The following is a 14480-nucleotide window of genomic DNA, read 5'->3' as shown; positions in this document are numbered from 1 at the left end:
TCCTTCCGCCCCCTCCCCTCCCCTCCCCTCCCCTCCCCTCCCCTCCCCTCCCCTCCCCTCCCCTCCCCTCCCCTCCTTTCTGCTCCCCTTCCCTTTTCTTCTCTTCTTTTCCCTTCCCCATTCATCTCCCTCTCTCCCCCTTCCCCTTTTCTTTTTCCTCCACCTCCTTTCCCCCCTGTTTGGGGATGATGTTTTCAGATAGAGACAGAGGGAAAGAAACCATAGCACTGAAGCCTCCTTCATTGCAGCTCTGCTGCACACATGGCAAAGCAGTGCACTATTCATCTGAGTAGTTTTGCTGACCTGGTTGCTGCTGATATGAACACTTCTAGCACTTGTGTCTCCATCTGTACCTCCATTATATATAGAGAGAGGAGAAGAGAGGGAGAGAGGGAGAGAGGGAGACTTCAGCATTGGAACTTTCTTCACTACAGCAGGGCCCAGTTTGAACCTGGCTTGCACACATGGCAAAGCAGCACAGAATCCAAATGAGCTAGTTTGCCAGCCCTCTCCCCAAATATATTAAACTCCTGATTTCTGCTATTTGTGAGTGTGCCTTTATTTAGAAATAGGGTCTTTGGTGGGGGAGATAGCATAAGAATTATGCAAAAAGACTCTAATACCTGAGGCTCTGAGGTCCTATGTTCAGTCTCTAGCACCACCATAAGCCAGAGCTGAGCAGTGCTCTGGTAATGCGTACCACCTCAGCATGCTTCACTTCAGACTGTGTCCAGAGACATCAGGCAATGGTAAGGGTGGGCCTGCAGGTGACATCACATAGCTTCCTGGGTGATGGACTGGGACCTGTGTGATTGCTCCAGTGTACACTGTGTGAGTACTGGCAGTCGGTGGTGCACTGCTGTTGGCCTTTCTCCATCTGCCAGATGGTCAAGTAATGGACTCATTACTAGGGTGAGACCTTTCCTTTCTCACAGGCTTCTCTAATTCCATTTCAGGTGGTTCACTTTGTAACAAAGCCCCAAAATCTAGATATAGACCATATCCCATTAGATAGGGCAGATGTACACACATATCCATAAATTAGGGCAAAATATATACCTGAAAGCAAAAGTGCACAATAGTCTGTGGTGAGTCCATAAATGAAGCAAGTAGAAAGACCTAAAAAGACACCATATAGTTGCTAATGAAATAGTTTCTACTTAGACCTAGATACCCTCCTTGCCTACTTCATATTGCACTTTCCTCAGTCACTCCAAAGGTAACCTTATCAAAGTAAGGACTGCAAAAGCTGAACAAGGGCAAGAGACTGGCATACTTTAATGATGACTTTATCTATCTTCTTTCTACCTCGAGACCTACCCTGCCTGCAGGATAACATTAATCCCACCAATTAAAACCATTGAAACAGTTGCTAAGGAAGTTCCCAGAGTGCCTTTTTCCTTTCTCTATCCCCTTTTCCTAGCTATTTTGTTTCTGACTTGCCACTTCCGGTTTTATCCTATAAAGCCACTTCTGTTTCCAGTTTCTCGCTCTTCTCTTTCTTTTTCTGTGTCCTGACCTGGAGGAAGGCAGGTGTGCAGACAGGGGGGCAGACGCCAGCCATTGCAGTTTGGTGCCATGTGGCTTAACCTGCTATGATCACACCAGACTCTGGGGCATCCGCATGAATAAAGAATTGTATTACCACACCGCCACGAGTTCCTGGTCTCTCCCGCGAAGCTAGCCCAGCACTAGTATAGTCATGGGCCTTTTGGAATATAACTAAAATAGGCCTACTAGCTACCTTCAAAATGGAGACTCCAAATCTTCATCTGCAATATTCCGGCCTTTAGATTCATGACTAGTCAACAATTTGTTTGACTTTATATATTAACTCTTTTTTGAGCCACCAGGTTCCAGCTGCTAACATGATGCCAATCAGACTTCCCTGGGCAGATGACCCCATCAATGTGTCCTGGAGCCTTGCTTCCCCAAAGCCCTCCCCCACTAGGGAAAGAGAGAGACAGGCTGGGAGTATTTATCAACCTGCCAATGCCCATGTTCAGCAGGGAAGCAATTACAGAAGCTAGACCTTCCACCTTCTGTGCCCCATAATGACCCTGAGTCCATACTCCCAGAGGGATAAAGAATAGGAAAGCTATCAGGGGAGGGGATGGGATATGGAGTTCTGGTGGTAGGAATTATGTGGAGTTGTATCCCTCTTATCCTATGGTTGAGTCAATGTTTCCTTTTTATAAATAACAAAAATTAAAAAAGAAAATAGTAGGGAAAAATAGGAGAAGGAAGAAGAAGGAAAGAGGGTCTTTCAAATGTAATTAATGTGAGATTGTTAGGGTGGACTAACCCAGTATGACTGCTGCCCTTATAAGAGGGTATGAAAAGGGTGTGAAGATGGAGGTAGAGACTGGTGTCATGTTGCCACAGCTAAAGAATACCTGGGACTACTAGGAGTTGGAAGCCCCAAACATCTCCTTGCCAACAACTTAATTTTGCATTTCCAGTTTCCAGAACCTCCAGGAGGTGTCTGTTTTAGGTAACCCTGTTCATGGTACTTTGATACAGTTGCCCAGGAAGCAAACAAATCAGCCTCTCCAGCAGGTAGAGAACATTCTGGAAAAAGAACATTCTATCTTTTGTTAGGGTGACAACACAGAACAGCACTGGAGGTGGGGGTGGGGTGGGGTGTGTATGTGTGCTGGATTCTGAGGCCTGACCTGCTTCCTCCATTTACTGACTGAGTAACTAGAGGCGAATTGGCTCATGTGGCTGTGCCTTGGTTTCCTTATCTATAAAATGTTGGTATGACCTTATAAGACTGACTGTTCTTACAAGTCAAAACACATAACAAAGTGTCTGACAAGTAGTGTGAGGGCTCAGCTATTAGGAGCTAGTAAAGCATTTCACTCTCACCTTATGTTCATGATAAATTAAATAACTTTCCATGGAGAGTGGAAATACAATTTTTCTAAACAGTACTTCTCTGTCTTTTAATTTTTAAAAACTTATTTATTATTGGATAGAGACAGAATTGAGAGAGGAAGGGAGATAGGGAGAGAGACAGAGAGACACCTCTTCAGCTCTACTTTGCCACTGGTGAAGCTTTCCCCCTACAGGTAGGGACCAGGGGATTGAACCTGGGTCCTTGTGTACTGTAGTGTGCGCTTAACAAGGTGCACCACCACCTGGCCCCCTCTCCTCTTAGGACTTCTTTGAAGCTTCACAGCTTTGTGACTCCACTGCTCCAGAGGATCTTTTTCTTTTATTCCAGGTAGAGGATAAGGAAAGACAGAGAGAGGAGGAAAGACACCACAGCACACAGCAAAGTGTGTGCTCTACCGCTTGAGCCATTTCCCTGCCCCCTCAAGTTTTTTAAATTAAATTTTAGATTAAAATTATTTAACTGAAATATGATTTTTCTCTTTCTTTCTTTCTTTTTGTCCAGTGTTATCATTGGGGCTCAGTGCTGGTACTAAAAATCCACTGCTCCTGGTGGTCATTTTTTTTCCATTTTACTTGGTAGGACAGAGAAATTGAGAGAGGATGGGGAGATAGAGAGGGAGAGAAAAAGGTAGACAGCAGTAGATCTGCTTCATTACTTGCGAAGGGTCCCCCCTGCAGGTGGGTAATGGAGGCTCGAACCTGGATCCTTGCGTGTGTCCTTGTGCTTAGTATTATGTGTTCCACCACCAGCCCCCCCCAAATATGTCTATTAAGTAAATAATATATATGGTTGGGAGATGTGGCAAATGTTAAAGTAGTAAAAGATAAGCTTTATTGAGTACTTGTATGTTCCAGGTACTCTAAATCATTTTTTTAAAAGATTTAAAAAAATTTATTTATTTATTTTCCCTTTGTTGCCCTTGTTGTCTTTTTATTGTTGCTGTAGTTGTTACTGATGTCGTTATTGTTGGATCTAAATCTTTTAAAGTACACCTCAGGATATGACCATTTTATTTTAAAAATTAAAGAAATTCCTTTATTTGATAGAACAGAGAAAAACTGAGAGGAGGAGGGAGAGAGGGAGAGAGAAAGAGAGACACTTAAATCCTTGCTTCACTATTCGTTAAGCTTTCCACATGGAAGTGGGGACTGTGTATTTGAACCTGGGTCCTTGCGCATGGTAATATGTGTATTCAACCAACTGTCCCAGCACTTGGCTCCTTAAATATTGTTTTCATTTTATTTTAATGAAAGGGATACAGAGAGAAAGATAGATAGATCTGAGTACTGTTTACCTCTGGTTTATGGTGGTGCTGGGGACTGAATATGGGATCTTGAAGCCTCAAGCATGAAAAGTCTTTTTATATAACCATTATGTTATCTTCCTGGCTTCATGACCATTTTGCAGAAAAGGAACCTGAGTCACCGAGATGTTATGTAGCATGCCCAGGACCATACAGCAGGCAAGGGGCCCTGAGGCTGCACTTCTAACCTCTGTACTAAGTGAACAGAGAAGGCTTCTGACCTAGAGGTCCTCTTGGGCCCGTGTGTTGTACAAACACATTTGCTCTACAGAGGCGACCTCAGCCTGATGATTGCTGAGGGGAAGTGTCACTGAAATAATTTATCCACAGTGAACAGAAGCAGAAACAGTGACCCCCTCTCCTCCTACTGCTCCCTTTTGAATGTCTAGTCCCGCTGCCTGCAACCAGAGCCCTTCAGGACAACTTGAATGAGCTGGTAAAGCACTCCCCTCTCCAAGTCAGCTACTAAAAAACTAGGCTGGAGGGATGACTCAATTAAGTGAAAATAAACCTGTTTTATTGTTTCATGCTAACACACATACTGGGCCGCACACGCAGACAGCTGGAAACAATATGCATTCTTTGGCAAAGGAGACTTGGGTAGATGGACCTTTTCTTGTGTGAAGAGCAGATGGTATTTCAAACACTGTTTTCTGGCTGGTCTGGCTCTCTCTGTAGGTGAAGGTGAAGGTGAAGCAGGCATCTCCAGCAAGGGATCCCTTATCCCCCTCTTTGCTTCTTCTGATCTGTTACTGCAGTAAAGAGCAAACAGTTTTTAGAGCCACAAACCCAGTCAAGTGAAGCTCTGAGCTCTGAAACACCGAGTCCACTGCTGATTTCACAACATGTGAGACAGAGAATGCACATGTGAGGAGTTCTTTGAGAGTGGATGGTGGAGCGCGGTTTTGAAGCAGGGTGGTTTAGAGTCACAACTCTTGGCTTCTTGGATGTGTCAAGTCCAGGAAAAAAAAAAAAGAAAGAAAAAAGAAAAGCTAACCAAAAAAATGTGCTTTCTTCCTAAGAAAAATATTGAGCTAACACTAAAAGTCTATGTGAGACAACTCTTATAGTGAACTCCCCACTTCTTCTGCCTTGTCAAAAGCTGCCATTGGTTAGCCAACAGAGAAGGTATGTTCTGCGTACTTCCTTTTCGCTGGAAAATTTCCCTTTTGGCTTTCCAAGATACAATGTGTGGAACAGATTTCTGATGACTCCATGTGTGTATACAACACACTAAAACGCATGTGACAGACACTTTTCAAAGGACTCCCTATAGATGATTCTAAATCACTCCCCCCAAACACACAATTCCCCCACCCCCTCAGCTCCTATCTTCACAGTGGAGCATACTAAGGGAATAATCTGCCGGCCTTTGGAATCTAAGTTTTTAAACAAAGATAATAATACAAAATGCCTGGAAGTCTTTAAGTGTCCACTGCTCTATGAAAATTTTTAAAATGTATTTATACATTTAAATTTTTTAATTTATTTGCCTATTGGATAGAAACAGAGAAAAATCAAGAAGGAAGGGGGAGATGGAGGAGAGACTCAACTGTGGCACTGCTTTGCTTTACTATTGTGAAACTTTCCCCTTACAGATGGAAGGCAGGGTCTTTAGCCCAGGTCCTTGCACGTTGTAACATGTGCACTCAGGTGCACTACCACTTTTATACATTTTACTTCTATACAGTTTATATGTCTAAGGCTTATTTGTACTGTAGTCCATAATGACTAACATATTACACCACTTTCATAAACATTATTCACATACATATTATCCCATAGAGATTTTCTTCTGGTCTATTAAGAACACTGTACTTAAAAACAAAACAAAACAAAAACAATAACCAATAAGCAAAAACAAGCAGAGACTCAAGAATCTTTAGCTGTTCTGTTTGTTTGCCTGTGGAGGAGTCAATATTTTTCCTCTTCCATTTTCTTTTTTCTTTAATTCTCTAATCCTATGTGTAGTTAATAAGAAAGGATCATTATAGGAGAGGAGACTCAGACTTAATGGCTAGCAACCTGTTGTAGGGTAAACTTCTGGGTTGATCTCATTCTTATCATTCTAATTCATCTTCCCCTGACTCCCTGCCACCTCCACCTCTACCTTTTGGACCCAAGACTGCTTGGACTCTACATCCTGGAATTGAGAGTTAAGCCATGAAGATTTCAGGAACTGAGAGCTTTTCCTATGCTTGCTTTGGCTGGGGATACATCAGATTCTTCATCTTGTGTTTGCAGAAAGCATTCACTGTACTGGTTAAGTAAGTTCAAAGGAAAAACCAAATCTCCATAAAGTCCTGCACTATTAGCCATGGAAAACTCCCAAAGACTAAAAAAAAAAAAAAAAAGCCTGTGTAAACATTGTGAGTTTTGCTTTCCTGTTCCTAAGTGTGAGAGGAGGAAGTCAAACTAAGAAGAAAATCTGAGCTAGAGAGCCTTGCAGACAAGGCTGCCATTAGCCAGTGAGGTCTAGTTGTCTCTGGGGGAGCCTCATTTTCCTCCAGTTTATGTGACCTGGCTTTCGTGTAAGCAACTGGCCTATACTTAACTTCTCCATACATCATCTATAGCAGCAAATGCTTTCCAACTCTGACATTCTGGGATATCCCTCTGGCAAATGAAATTGTAAAACATTTCAATAGGTGGGTTGTAAGGTCTTCACGCTGGTAACAGAATCTGAAGGCATCATTGGTACCTTCCTTAAGATATATTTGTTTTGATAGAGACAAAGAAATTAAGAGGGAAGGGTGGATAGAGGAGAGAGAAAAAAAAAGACATTTAGAGAACTGCTTTACCACTGGTTGAATTTCCCCCCTGCCACCTCCCCACTGCAGATGGGGACCAGGGGCTTGAACTCGGGTATTTACACACTGTAACACTCACACATTAACCAGGTACAATCACTGCTTGGTTCTGATGCTGAAGAATTCTAAAGTCAACCAAACCTGAATCCATCCCAGAGGAAACAGAAGCAACCATTCAGTCCCAGTGGTTCAGAGCAAAGCGAGGACTGACACTTGACAACAGCATTGGCTATGACCATGTGTGAGTTGTCACCGCAAGCATCAGGCTTTCTGGGGCCCCTGTTTGTCTTTGCCTTATTTACAGCTTGGCAGGCCAAGTCCACTCTTTGATGTTTCTTGCTGCTTTATCATCCCTGCCCCCTAAAGTTAATTGAGAAAAAGATACGGTGAAGTCTGAGTTATTCATCCCAGTAAGAGATGGGTGCCAGTCTGAGTCCTGCAAGGGACAACTTTGGACAGAGGCAAGCATTTCCATAACCACAAACTATAATACAAACCTCACCCTGCTCATGGTTTGGCTGAAGCTTGCTTCTGATCACTGGCAAAAATGGTTGAATGATCGGGAAGGCTGATTCAGTGCAGACTCAAGATCTTGAACTTGAAATCCATGTAATGTTGCATTTGTACCATTTTTCTCTCATGATCCAGGCAGCAGGTGTTCTTAAAAATAAAATTCTTGGGGGTCGGGCGGTGGCACAGTGGGTTAAGCACATGTGGTGCAAAGCGCAAGGACCGGTGTAAGGATCCCGGTTCGAGCCCCCAGCTCCCCACCTGCAGGGGAATCACTTCACAGGCGGTGAAGAGGTCTGTAGGTGTCTATCTTTCTCTCCCCCTCTCTGTCTTCCCCTCCTCTCTCCACTTCTCTCTGTCCTATCCAACAATGAACAACATCAACAATGGCAATAATAATAATCACAACGAGGCTACAACAACAAGGGCAACAAAAGGGGGGAAAAATGGCCTCCAGGAGCGGTGGATTCATGGTGCGGGCACCGAGACCAGCAATAACCCTGGAGGAAAAAAAAAATTCTTATTGATGTCTCAGGGGTCACAGATGGAAAGATGTGGCTCAAAGAGTTTCAGTATATTTGTGAAGTTCATTTGTTTGTGTAATCTCTCTCTCAGGATAGTACAGAATACTTAAAATGATCATTTTTAAAAAAGACAAGGGTTGACTATGTCCTAATCAATTGATTCTTTTTTTTTTTTTCTCTTTCACTCAGACATCAAGAGAGAGGGAAGGATTCTAACTTCCTCTGGTGCTGTACCACTCTCATGTGATGCCAGAGTTTGGATCTGGGCCATGCCCATGACAAGGCACATGACCTATCTACTGAGCTATCTCTTGGCCCTAATGATTTTTCCTTTATGATGACTTATTTCTGAATGGAAAAAAATGGAATTCATGGTTGTAACTCATTTTAGATCTTTAGACTTGACATACCCTCTTTTAGCACATCATCCTGTGACCTCTCTTCTAACATCATGAGTTTTTCCTGCCTGGAGTTGTTTATGTAGCAAATTCTTACTGCCTACATCAGTCTGTTGTCACAGAAGGCTCCTGGATCTGAAGACATTTGTGTGGAAAGAAAGAATGAAAATGGAATGCAGTAGAAGGAGAGTATGTGGTGGAGGGCTGCAGGAGGCCTGGTTAGGAGTCAGGAGATGGGTAAAGGCAAGAGGCTTTGTGCAGATCCAGTGGACTCTCTGCTTTGAACACCAGGAAGAAGAATATTACACAATCCCCTGGACTGCTTGAACTCTCAGCTGCAGAGATGAGCCAGCGTCAGAGCTGGCAGGCATCCAATATCCAGTCTTTTCATTTGTCAGTTAGGTGGAAGAAACTGGAGGCATAGTGTTTGGCTCTGTGAACAGAATGGAATACCAGGCAGAGAGGAAATCTGCTGTGATCTGTAACAGCAAGTGTTTCTTTGGCTTTTCTCCCTCTCATTGCAGCTACCACACACTGCAGCTGCGTTGAAAACAGATTTGCTCTCTCTAATACCCTTTGCTCTTGGAGGCCAGTCTGTTGGTATTCCTGTGCCATCCCCGATGTCCAAGGACTATCATATGGTCCACAAACCCTCCATTGAGCTGTTTTCATCCAAGCAGATCATTACTCTCTTCTCTTTCTTGTTGTTGGCTCCTCCTGGGAAGATGATCAAGGCAGGGCCTGTGAAGGGAAAAAAGAGTTTCAGAATTTAGAGTGTGTGAATGTAGCCAGGAGAGAACGAAAGTACTTTAAGATTCTTAAGCTGGGAGTCAGGCGGTAGCGCAGCGGGTTAAGCGCATGTTGCGCAAAGTGCAAGGACTTGAGTAAGGATCCTGGTTCGAGTCCCCAGCTCCCCACCTGCAGGTCTGCAGGTGTCTATCTTTCTCTTCCCCTCCTCTCTCCATTTCTCTGTCCTATCTAACAATTACAACAACAATAATAAATACAACAATAAAACAACAAAGGGAATAAATAAATAATAATAAGAAAAGATTTTTAAGCTTTTGAGACAAGAACTTATCCTTTCATTTCACAGAAGAGATGGCAATTTCTTAGTTTACTGTATGAGGAGGTACATAGTATATCTATTTCCCTATACTGGTGATGCTCACTTTAGTCTTTTGGCAGTTGTCTACCAGATATCTCCACTGTAAATTATTCTTATTTTATGGCTGCAGAGGTGACTCAGCAGTAGAGGCTCTATCTCCCCTGTATGAGACCCTGGATTTGATTCTTGGCCCCACACGAGGCCAGCAAGAACAGAGATAAAGGGGAGGCCAGGGATAGCACACTGTTGTTTCTCCTCTTTCTCTTATTCTGTCAATAGAAAGATAAAGTAAAAAAGCTGGTTGGGAAAGTAGTTCAATAGCAGATTGAATATATGAACTCCCAGGCTTGGTCTCTGGTACTGCATAAAAAAATAAAGTGTGAGGTGGTACAGTGGATAAAGCATTAGATTCTGAAGCATGAAGTCCTGAGTTCAATCCCCAGCAATACATGTACTAGAGTGATGTTTGATTCTTTCTCTCTTCTTTCCCCTCTCTCTTTCCTCCCTCTCTTCCTTCCTCCCTCCCTTCCTTCCTTCCTTCCTTCCTTCCTTCCTTCCTTCTCTCATTCAACATATTTTTAAGGGGCCAGATGGTGGTGCACCTGGTTAAGTGCACATATTACAATACACAGGGACTCAGGTTCAAGCTCCCAGTCCCCATCTGCAGGGGGAAAGCTTTACAAGTGGTCAAGCAACGCTACAGGTGTCTTACTTTCCTCTCTTCCTCTCTATCTCCCCCTTACCTCTCAATTTCTGGCTGTCTCTATCCAATAAACAAAGATAATAAAAAATTAAAAGATATTATTAAAAGTTTATTTTTTATTATTAGATAGAGACAGGGAATTTGAGAGGAGGGAGATAGAGAGGGAAAGAGACAGAGATACCTGCAGACCTTCTTCAGCACTCGTGAACGCCCCTTCAGGCCTCCCCTTGGCATCATACTGGCTCTTGCTGCTCTCCTACTTGTTTCTCCCTGTCTTGTGCCAGTTCTTTTGAAAATGCCTGCACGATAGAGGTTTCTGTTCACCCCACACTCCTGATACTATGGCCATTAGTTAAAAAGAAAGGGGGAAACGTTGGTCTGCTTCTAATTCTGCTTCTGTTCCCCTGCATTGCTCGACACTGTGGTCTATTTGCATAATCACTGTTTTACCTGAGAACCGCCCTGCCTGCAGGGCACTGGTTTAATCCCACTGACTCTCACTCTCTTTTTGCTCTGCCCCCTCTCCTAGTCACACCCTGTTTTCCACCACTGGTTTGCACTCTCTTTTTGTTCCACCCTCTCTACGTCACATCCTGTTTTCCACCCTACTATTTCCTTCTTGGTGAGTATAAATACAGATGCTCTTCTGATTAGACATGGGATTGCTTTCTGGCTCCGAGAGTCCCAGAGTCTCTTTCCTGCAATGCTAGCCTCACATGAGTTCCTGATCCCTCTCCCACGCAGCAGCCTAGGTTGGCTCCAGTCGAGTTCTCTCCAACCCAGAGAGCACTTGCTCAGGAAGAAGCACCCTTAGGCTATCTTGGCATTTATTTATTTAGATAGCAAGCACTCAGGGATCCCTATTTGAGGTGAAGGATTATCACTGGTGACTGCCAAAAATAAAAAATCTGAAACTACTGATGAAGTATCAGGTAAACTCCAGTTGAGAGCCATTCTGTAAAGTAAATCACTTATATTCTTCAAAAATGCCAAGATCATAAGAGGCAATGAATCTTGTTAATTGCCCAGAATTATATAAAAGAAATTAAAGAGATATGATAATTAAATGCAACATGTGGTCCTGAATGAAATCCCAGATGAGATCTTAATTCTTTTCTTTTCTTTCTTTCTTTTTTTTTTTTTTGGTCTTTTGTTTGCCACCTGGGTTATCACTGCAGCTTGAAACCTGCACAATGCCTCCACCATTCCTGTTGGCTAGTTTTTCCCCTTTCTTCCTTTTTTTATGTTAGAGACAGAGAGACAGATAGAGACACACAAACACAGAGAGAGAGAGAGAGAGAGAGGAAAAAGAGGAAGAGGGAGATGAAGAGAGAGAAAGAGAGAGAGAGAGAGGGAGAAATGGAGACACCTGAGGCACAGCTTCTCCTTTCACAAAGCTCTTCTCCTGTAAGTGTGGACCAGGGACCTGAATCTAGGTCCTTGCACATGTTAATATATGTGTCATATCAGGTGCACCCCCATCGTGGCCTCTTAATTTTTTTTGTAAAGGAAAAAAATAGTATAACAATTAAATATAAGTAGACTAATCAACAAGTCTATACCAGTGTTAATTTCTGGATTTTGGTGATTATATAGTGATTGTGTGAGAATACACCTTTGTTTTTAAGACGTACATACCGAAATGTTTAGGAATAAGTGAACATTTGATCTTACTTGAAACGATCCACACAAATTATATATGTATAATTATATTAGGTATTTAGTCAATATTATTTAGATTATGTATATATGTGTGTGAACCTGACTCAGAGGGTATATGAGAATTCTTTTTGGTGTATTTCAGCAACATCTACTAAATTTGAAATTCTTTTTTTTTTTTTTTTGTATTTTTTTCCCCTCCAGGGTTATTGCTGGGCTCGGTGCCTGCACCATGACTTCACTGCTCCTGGAGTCTATTTTTCCCCCTTTTGTTGCCCTTGTTGTTTTACCATTGTTGTGGTTATTGTTACTTTTATTGATGTCGCTGCTGTTGGGTAGGACAGAAAGAAATGGAGAGAGGAGGGGAAGACAGGGAGGGGGAGAGAAAGAGAGACACCTGCAGACCTGCTTCACCCCTTGTGAGGTGACCCCCCTCCTGCAGGTGGGGAGCCGGGGGCTCGAACTGGGATTATTATGCTAGTCATTGTGCTTTGCGCCATGTGTGCTCCACCTGTTGCACTGCTGCCCGCCTCCTTTTTTCATTTTGTTACCCTTGTTGTTTTATTGTTGTTGTGGTTATTATTGTTGTTGTTGTTGGATAGGACAGAGAAATAGAGAGAGGAGGGGAAGATAGAGAAGGAGAGATAAAGATAGACACCTGCAGATCTGCTTCACTGCTTGTGAAGTGACCCCCCCCCCCCCCGCAGGTGGGGAGCTGGGAGTTCAAACTGGGATCCTCACGCTGGTCCTTGCACTTTGTACCATGTGCGCTTAACTTGCTGCCTGACCTCCTGAAATTATTTCTTAAATACAGTTGAAATCCACAAGCCCTGGTGGCCGGGGACATGGCTCAGTGGTGGAGAGTAGGACTTGCATGTTTGAGGTTCAATCCCTGGCACTGTATATGCTAAAGCATATGATCTCTCTCTGTCTCTATTCAGTAATGAATAAATAAATAAATATATTTTTAAAAAAAAACTCAGGGTAAGCCTAGAAAATAAATGCAATTGTTAGCCTTACCTTATAGATAATGAAACTAAGGTTTCTCTAGAACAATTGAATGATTTCCATGAAGTTCTACAACTAGAGATTGGTGGGATCTGGAAATGAACCCAGGCAAACTGACTTTAGGTTGTGCTATTCTAAACTTGCCACCTTATTTAAGATGGGTTGCAGAAACTTCCCTGCAGCCGTCAGTGTTTTCTACTTCAAATAGACTTGTTGTCTGAGTGTTCAGTAAACAAAGCCCTATGCCCTTCCTTTCCTAATTCAGAAACCCCTGGACTGTAGACACAGTACTAAATGAGAGCTCTACTGAGCACTCAATGCCAGTCAGAGACAAATTCACACCTCTTACCCTTGATGGGATTTTCAGGTGCCTGTTAAAATGTCAGTGGATCTTAGAGGTGAAGTTCTCTACATCATTTAGCACGACCTGGAAGGTCAGAATAATATGGCAGCCTTCTTTCCTTTGGTAGTTACTCTCTATGACCTCCTTGCCCCTGCACTCCTCAGAAAAGCTACATGACAGTAAGGGTAGAAAAGAGAACAAATGAGCCACAGCACTCCCTGAGAGCCAGGTGCTGGAACATGGCCCCAGCTGCTGGTGGGATGTCTGATCTACAGATCAAAGTGACCTCTTCCAGGCCTGCAGTGATATTCACAATCTGACCCATCTCCAAAGGCACCAACCCAGAGAAAAGAAGCTAAGCTGTGGCTGACATAGGTGTCTTCCTTTTTTTTCTTTTTCTTTTCTTTTTTTCCCCTTCACCAGAGCTATTGCTAGGTTTCAGTACCTGCAAGACAAATCCACTGCTCTCAATGGCCTTTTACTTCCTTTTTAAAATTATGATGATGATGATGATGATGATGATGATGATGATAGAAACAGAGAGAAACAAGTGGTCCGGGAGGTGGTGCAGTGGATAAGGCATTGGAATCTCAAGCATGAGGTCCTGAGTTCAGTCCCTGGCAGCACATGTACCAGAGTGATATCTGGTTCTTTCTCTCTCTCCTCCTATCTTTCTCATTAATAAATAAATAAATAAAATATTTAATAAAAAGAAAGAAAGAAAGAAAGAAGCAGAGAAACAAGGCAAGAGAGGGAGAAAGAAAAAGACACCCACAGCATTGCCCCACCACTTATGAAGCTTCCCCCAGCCACCCAGCCCCATGAACTGGGGGCTTGAACCTATATCCTTGAGCATAGTAATTTGTGCACTAACCGTTTGTGCCACTCACTACCCAGCTTGGCCCCTCACCTTCCTTTCCAGTGGCTAACAGTGGTGAATAGCAGGGTGGAGCTCACACCAGATGGTCAAGCGTGAAGGAGTATGACCACAAATGCATGGGATACAGAATACATCTTGGTACTCACACATTTTGTTTCCATGCCTGCCTATCCCTCTGAGTGTGCAGGTGCCACCTGGTGACTCTGGCAGCTCTTGATTGCTATTTTGCTAAGAAGAGAAAGCCAGCAAAAAAGGCGGGGGGGTGGGGGCATTGCATTTGCCTGCCCTGAGAACTCTGAGATGCTCCATTTTGAACCCAAGTATGACTATGA

This window comes from Erinaceus europaeus, chromosome 2, assembly GCF_950295315.1.
Source record: "Erinaceus europaeus chromosome 2, mEriEur2.1, whole genome shotgun sequence".
Taxonomy (NCBI): domain Eukaryota; kingdom Metazoa; phylum Chordata; class Mammalia; order Eulipotyphla; family Erinaceidae; genus Erinaceus; species Erinaceus europaeus.
The sequence above is the reverse complement of the archived record's forward strand: the minus strand, read 5'-3'. Positions refer to the sequence as shown.